An 8,113-nucleotide genomic window follows, 5' to 3' on the forward strand; every position below is an offset into this window, starting at 1 on the left:
ACACCCCATGCCCCATCTGCTTCTCATGAGGAGTCAATGAAGTCTGTTCCATCACCATGTTCAGGCAAGACCCAGCCCCCCACCACTCCCCGGTGCCTAGACTGAGCAAGGTATCTATGAGTGACTTCTTACACTATGATATAATGTAATATAATTTTCTATGTCATAGACGTGTGTGGATCTGATCATTTATCTCTTGTTCTGTCTAACTGCATTGTGTCTAATGTGTATTAATGCACTATGATCACTTAAACCAATTTATATTGTCAAATACTTTATTGTTATTGAATATTTGTTACACTGTTGAAAACTGATAAATATTTTTACTGTGTAATTTAGCATAAGCTAGATATCTACTGCAGTGACTAACATTTTAGGTGAGGACCAAACACAGGGTTTGGTTCATTTGTTTATATCATTTTTTTGCTTACATCATTTTTTCTTATCCAAAGAAATAACTGTGACTGAGAAGGAAGAGAGACAGGAAAACAGTTCAGTTGAGATGTTTACTGGATCTTTAGTCGCACAAATTGCACACCTGATAGAACTACAAACGAATCATAATGAGCACCATAAAGACCAAGGGGATACGAATAACATCTGTAGTTCAGTGTTGTGCCAACATCCATTTCCTGGTTTTAATCAGTTAAGGTTATAAACAATGTTCTTATTAAGAAAAGTTGAGAAAAGCCTACATGGGAATTCTCCATGCTTTTTTTTGAAAGTTCTATGGGACTCTAAAAAGACTTAAAAATCAAAAAGTTGCAAAGGAAAGATAATAGCAATGACACAATCAAAATGGAAGTGGAGAGCGATTTTTGTTTTTATTTTGTGAAACAAAATAATAGCCCAAGCTATCCTCAAATTCATGATCCTCCTGGCTCAGCCTCCCCAGGGCTGGGATTAGAGGTTTGTGTAAGCATGCTCAGCATTGGAGAGCTGGTTTCTAACTTGAGTTTTAAAAACTAAAATTTTTAAAAAGTTCATGTTCCCTTGGCACTTGAATGTCAGAATTTGAGTTTTAGCCTGATTGTGTAAGGGACGTTCCCTAGTGCTAATTCTGGACTGTTAAACAAGTTATCTTCGAAGTCTCAAGTCCACCTCCCCCAGAGCTGGGTGACTCATCTTGCTCTAAGGGGCTCGCCCTTGCTGGCCTAGAATGGGGCTGCTTTACGATGAGCGGTTGTGAAATCCGCCTTCTTTCTTTCTCGGCCTGTGGGTAGCCTCAGTGCATATTAACACCAGAGAGACTTTGCAGTTCCCACAATACAAAAGGGGCTAGCTGCTGCCATTCACAGGCACACTGGTAAACACATTCTAGTGGGACTGAGTGAGCAGCTCTCAGGCAGAGCTCTCTGAGGGAGGTAGAATACTCTATCTAGTATGAATGAGGAGTGGGACTGGAAGCACAATTCAGGTGTAAGCATATGAGCAAACAGCCAGGAGGACAGCCCCCAATCCATCTTTCCTATAGCTCACCTCAAGGGTATCAGCCTCTCCTCCCAAGGGGTTTAGTACAGGTAATAGTACACAAGTCAAATGTCTGCAATGGGCAAGCCTGGGGTCAGGCTCATATGAGGGCTTCAACGACTTATCTGTTGCTGTGATAAAACACCATGTTGCAGTCAGCCTGTAGAAGAGATGGCTTATTTGACTTATGGCTCCAGAGGTTGAGAGTCCATCACGGCAGGAAGCGTCCCAGCACACTGCAGGCATGCAGCAGGAACTGTAAGCATGAGGCAGAGAAAAGAAACTGCATGTGGAGTGAGGATTTGCACTCTCCAAACCCAGCCCTCATGGCCCGCCTCCTGCAGCGTGCTGTGCCTTCTGACCCTTCCTCAACAGCTGGGAACCAAGTATTCAAATACCTGAGACTAAGGGGGGCGTTTCTCATTCAAACCATCTCGCAGGCTAGAGGCTGTCTCCTAGGAGCTGAAGGAAGACAACACAGAGGATGGTGTGAGTGGGCTGGGGGCAGGTCAGGTAGAGGGTGGGCGAACAGGTTGGTGAAACTATGTCAAATGTCCAAGGGGGTTGACAAAACATTGTAACTGTTGTGCCATCATCTCTTAACTGGGTTCCATTGCTAGGCAACTATGAGGGAAGTTGCTGCTCCAAGTTAAGGTAGAAAACATGGTCATTTTCTGGAGAGGTAGAAAATTAGTTCCAGCTGGGTGTGGTGGTGCACACCTTTGATCCAAGCCTGTTGTGGGGACGGGCTCAGTGGCACCGACAGTGGATCTCTATAAATTCAAGGCCAGCCTGGGCTACATAGAGAGCTCTAGGCTGCATTGTGAAATTCTGTCTCCAAAAAAAGGGGGGTGGGGAATGAATACTACTGATGAGTTCCATGAGTCAGGGGAACTCCCCACGACTCTGGCTCCCAGGCCAGGCCAAGATGGGAAAGGTCAGGAACAGGAAGTCATGCTTGGAAGGGACTCTGATGCCTGTATTTCCTTCTTCCCTTGTTCCCATTTTTAAATATTGCAAAGAAAATTGTTGTTTTTGTTTTTGTTTTGAGACAGGATTTCTCTGTGTATCTCTGGCTGCCTTGGAACCGGCTCTGTAGTCCATGTTGGCCTTGAACTCGCAGAGATCTGCCTGCCTCTGCTTCCAGAGTGCTGGGATTAAAGGTGTGTGTCACTGCTGTCCTGCTTGGAAAATTGGTATTTTTTTAAATATACATTTTAGTTACTGTGTGCATACAGAACGGAAGGCAGTTTAAAGTTACAGCGTCAGATCTATCCTTCCACCCTCAGAATCCCAGGGATCAAACTCAGGTTTGATAGCAGGTGCCCTTAGCCACTGAGCCTATCACTAGGTATTTTAAAACCTCTATAGCTATAAAAATGCCAGTATTTTTTTTTGGAGAGAGGGAGTGAAGGAGGGAGGAGAAGAGAGAGAGAGAGAGAGAGAGAGAGAGAGAGAGAGAGAGAGAGAGAGAGAGAGAGAGAGAGATTATTTCCAGTCAAGGCAGGAAAGTTTTGATTTTGAACAGCTAATGGTTGTTTTAGCTAGGGCCTCATGTAGCCCAGGTTGGCCTCAAACTCCTGATCCTTCTTCTGTCTCTATCACTCATATGCCATGATTACAGCATGTGCCCTGACACCTGGATCATTTTTAAATGAACTAACAGAAATGTGACTTCAGAAAAATGTGAACTGAGTCCTGCTTGTCCTATTACGTACAGTCTGTGATGGCTAAATCTACAGTAATATGTTGTCACTACCTTAGAGAAGAAAAGAGGAGTGGCAGCAGCAATCAGCCTTACACCAGTGTCAGAAATGAGACAATCATCTTGTTGTAATGCAGAACAAACCCAAAGGATCCTACAAGATGTGCTTGTGGCAGAAGAGTCAGCGAGGCTTGGAGCTCAACGGGACCCCAGCGATGACACTGAAGACCGAGAACAAAGGGCTCAGTTATTTCCCAAGTATGTTAACATTCGCAGTATGTCTGCAACCTTTAAAAGGTCCTGCCTTTCCACTTTCCATCATCCTTCCTCCCCCACCACCTCCTCCCCCTCTTCCTCCTCCTCTCAGGATCCTCATTCCACCGTGCCCTTCAGCTCCTTGTGAAGAGTTCTACAGAGAGTCTGGTTTTGTAGGATGTGCCAAGGCCAGCGTTATGACTTCTTGGTTGTCGTGTGATAGGACAGGAGAATGTACTTGCGGGTTGCTATCCGTTGCAGGCAGGTGACTCGGTTAGCTCATTCCCAGCATCCCAAATGACTACACGTTAAAAGGCTAACTCTGAAATCAGAATGGGATTTATAAATGAACAGCAGTCCTCTCAAAATCATGGTGATGCTTCTTTCAAAGAAAAAACCCGGACTCCCTTAATTGCTTTTAGAACATTCTGGAATTGATCAACATGTATAGACTTCATCTGTCTTTTGGGTTCATAAATTGCCTGTGTTATGAACGAGACTAAGACCTGACCCATGGTTAGACTTCATGTTCATTTCTTGCAGGAACAAGCTTCCTGTGAGGAGGAATTTTCATAAAGTGAGAATTCAAACCAGTCATTAAAATGGCCCTCTGTTCCTTGATCCTCCATAAGCATGAAATGAGATGCTGATGGCGAATTAGCCATCAGTTTTCTTTAATTTGCTTACATCTTCTAAGTATCTAAGATGTGATCAGTAAATCATCTAGAAGATGAGTGTTGACTGTGCTTAAATTATCAGGATCATTGTAAATTTGCCCTGCTGCCTGTTCCATCTGCATCATATCCTGGTTTCTGCCCTGGGAGGAGACCATACATCATGCAGCCAAACTGATAGAAGTCTTTAAACCCAACCTTGGGTGCCCTGCAGGGCCAGGAAACTTGCTTAGGCTAGGACTGTCCTGCTGGTTCAGGGGTGATCCCCTCCATGCAGAGCAACGTGTCCTGCTGTGTCTGTCCAAGAGATGAGGTCTGGCCCCATTGCTCCCTTCCCTGCCTGTCCAAGGTCCTGGACTCCCAGTGCCTCTAGTATTTGGGGGGGGGCTTCTATTTCTTTTCTATCATTTTTATTTTGGTAAACAGAAAGGAGCAACAGTATTTATAAGCAGATATAACACAGAGACACCAACAGGTATATTTTAAGGAATTGGCTCATATGATTTTGGCAGCTGGAAAGTCCCCAAGCTGCTGGCCCCTGGGAATTTAGGCAAGAGTTTGGTGTTGTCACCAGGACTGAGTCCCCAGAATCTGGAGGGGTTTCTGTGAGGTATCTCTGAAGAAACCTCAGCCTCTGCTCTTGTGCTTACATCTCCGTTTAGATGAGGTCCACCCACAGGACAGAGGACAATATTCATCATCCACATTTATTGATTGAAATATGGACCACATATAAAAATTTGCCATAGGACTGTCTGGGTTGCTGTTTGAGTAATCAGCTGGGCACTACAACCCGGCAAACATGACCTAAAATTAAGCCTTGGGCAACCTGCTTAATCTCTGTGTGTCACAGCAGTAGAACTTGGTAGATTCTGATTTCTTGTCTTAGGAGGAAGGATCCTGTTCCTGGTTTCTTATCATAGCTTCCCTATTCCTGAGTTCTAGATCCTTCCTTCTTTTTTGGACCCCTCCTCAGGATAAAGTAAGGACAGAGTGATGCTGTGTCAACTTGGTGGGGCCACAGTGTATTTGATCAAGCATTATTCTGTATGCTTCTGTCTAGTGTATGAACATCTGAGCTGGATGAACATTTACACTGCTAGATTCTATATAAAGTATAAGATATAAAATGTGGGTAGATCTTCCCAGATAAGCTGAAGGCTGGAAAGAACAGAACAAACACTGGCTTTCTTCTAAAAACAAGAAATTCTGTGCTGTCAAACTGATTTTGATCTCCTCCCTTCCTCCCCCCCACCTCCTGGTTCTGTTTCTATAGATAACTGGAAATAAAATAGTGCTCAATCATATCTATTTTGGACCCCAAGTAAATAAAAGCCGGTCTCCAAGGCAGCCCTTGAAGTTGGCTTCCTTTCTGATTCATGGGGAAGGACTGTACCTTTTCCCCTTTCCCTTTCATTCCTAAATTCCACACCTGCCACCAGCTTTTCTCCCAGCATCCAGGTTACTATAGGCACCTGTGGGCTATGAAGTGCACTGGAGGACCTAGGAGTATTCGCCTGGGCTCACTGTCCTGGCCCCAGTCCCAGAGCTATTTCTCTTTCTGAATTCAGTGGTCCTAAACTTCAACCTCTTTTGGGTTATCACACTAATAATGAGAGTATATTGCAAAGCTTCTAGAGTGTCATCCCTTTAAAACAGCTCATGAGAAGAACAGTAATTCAGATAAGTCTCTCTCTCTCTCTCTCTCTCTCTCTCTCTCTCTCTCTCTCTCTCACACACACACACACACACACACACACACCATCCTGTTCAGATTATGAACTAATAGGCAGATTCTACATACCTGATTTTATAAGAGAGTTGAGACTTATTTTCCTAAGTGGGTTTTAACCACATTAACATCAAACTCAACTTTAATTCCCTTGGCCTGTTAGAGGACATTTCAAGTGCCCACACATTGCTGTCATTGTGCAAGCCACCCTCCATGTCCTCTGCAGGAAACCACTTACTCTACCTACATCCCTGAGCTCAGCATCGGAGGGCAGAGGGACAGAAGCTGACCCCCACTGCAGAACACTTTGTAAAAGGCAGGCCAGAAGGAGTCCTTCAAAGCGGACCTCATCCCTGTTCAGCTAACTGAAATGTGACTTTCCTCCTATCTCGGAAGGACTAGAAAGAATGGAGTTAACTGGGACACGGCAGATACCTGCTTTTCCTCCTTTTTCAGCTCATTCAGTCCCCCAAACAATGGCAGCCTTAGTTGCTTGCAGAGGCATACATGAGAGAAAAATAAAACAGAGGTCAGAGCATGCCACAGCTCACTTGAAGTGTCTGTAGGGATAACCTCAATTTTTAGAAGCAGACAATAAGTTGAAGAGCCTGTCCCTGCCCACACACATCTGTATGAATTCACCAAGGCAACTGTATCTAGGACCCAGGATCTACCAATGAGAATCCAGAGACAGACCTCATCTAGTCAAGGCTGCAACACTCAGACCAAGCCACACCCTGTAAACCCTTAATGCACCGGGGAAAAAAAGCATTGAGACATGTGCGGGCCACATTTTATACCTAAAATTGTAACTCAAGAATTATGTCCCTCCAGTGACTTGATAATTAAATGAGAGTCTAGATCAGTGGTTCTCAACCTGTGGGTCATGACCCCCTTGAGCATAGAAGGATTCTTTCATAGGTGTCACCTAAGACCATTGGAAAACACAGATATTTACATTATGATTCTTAACAGTAGCAAAATTACAATTATGAAGTAGCAACAAAAATAATTTTATGATTGTGGGTCACCACAACATGAATAACTGTAGTCAAGGGTTGCAGCATTAGGAAGGTTGAGAAATACTGGAGTAGATACTTCCATGGGCTACTGAGACAGTTCTCATCACCCGTACAAGCCTACAAAATCAGCAAGGACTTTCCAACATGTTATTCTTACCTCCCTTGTATGCAGTTATCAGATGCCCCAGGTTTAGGAACAGGCTCAAAGATGGAATAACTTCCTCTAGGTTCTGCAGTCATTGTTCTTTTTGTAGACCGTGATCTACCTTGTGTATCTCTGTACAGGGCACTGTGTCTAAGACACATACAGATAAATGTGGCCAGTCCAGATCTTAAGCCAAAGGATGAATAGATAGATCTATTTTCCACTCCTGTCTACCAGAAACTCTGCTGTGGGTAGAAAAGAGCCAAACCACAGCCAACTGGGTCCAGCAAACCGAAGCACAGTTACCATGGCAACAACATATGTTCAACATACGCCTGAGATCCAGGCTCCTTGGCTGATTAATTCCCTGGGAGAAATATTTCAAAACTCACCCTATTGCAGCCTATCTGGGAGCTTGTTGAGAGTGTGTATTCTGGAGTGTTTCCAGGCTGGGGAGAGTAGGACAAGGCTGTGTTGTGTTATCATTCCCCAGAGCTTGGCTTGATGGACCCAAGGAAGTTCTGGTAAAAGAGATGGCGATTCTGACTTATAAATCCTTGAGTCTGATCCCAGGACCTAAGGAACAGCTGTGGGGAAATGTTTGATGAATGGGGAGGGTGAATGTTTGGGGGAGGGGTCTTGGAAAGAAGGCACGCATTGGTGAAAACAGATGAAGTTCATTTAGAGCGGGAAACAAACATGGTGATGGAGTTGGGTGTACAGAGGATAGGATATTAGATGAATGTGCTTTTGGTTTAAGAATGATTAGGGTTATGTGAGTTCTTTCTCTTGAAGAAGCTGGTGTGTGGTCTTGGGCTGGCTCGGAAGAAGGGGTGGTTCAAGGCCTAGTGTATGCAGATAGGAAGGGGGACTTAGAGGGGACTCATTCTCCTCTCCAGTGTCATTTTCTTCCCTTATTTTTTTGAGGATAAGTTTAACTAGGCAAGAACTTTGTGGTTTTCAAGATACTTTATTTGCATTTTTCTTAGAAGTTGGGCCAACAAACATTGGGCAGTGGTGGCCCACCCCTTTAATCCCAGCACACAGGAGGAAGAAGCAGGCAAATCTCTGAATTCCAGGCCAGCCTGATCTACAAGAGTGAGTTTCAGG

At 44.3% G+C, this 8,113-nt stretch overlaps 1 long non-coding RNA gene across 1 annotated transcript; it reads right to left on the minus strand.

Annotated features, from left to right (window-relative positions):
* Positions 1–492: 492 nt before the first annotated feature.
* Positions 493–7,242, minus strand: LOC106022363. Its single transcript, XR_001197361.3, has 3 exons — positions 7,016–7,242; positions 3,230–3,396; positions 493–1,726 (listed from the first exon to the last, which is right to left on the minus strand). It is a non-coding gene; the product is annotated as an uncharacterized LOC106022363 (long non-coding RNA).
* Between the last annotated feature and the right edge of the window lie 871 nt (positions 7,243–8,113).

Source organism: Mesocricetus auratus, unplaced genomic scaffold (genome assembly GCF_017639785.1).
Source record: "Mesocricetus auratus isolate SY011 unplaced genomic scaffold, BCM_Maur_2.0 Super-Scaffold_4256, whole genome shotgun sequence".
In the NCBI taxonomy this organism is placed as follows: domain Eukaryota; kingdom Metazoa; phylum Chordata; class Mammalia; order Rodentia; family Cricetidae; genus Mesocricetus; species Mesocricetus auratus.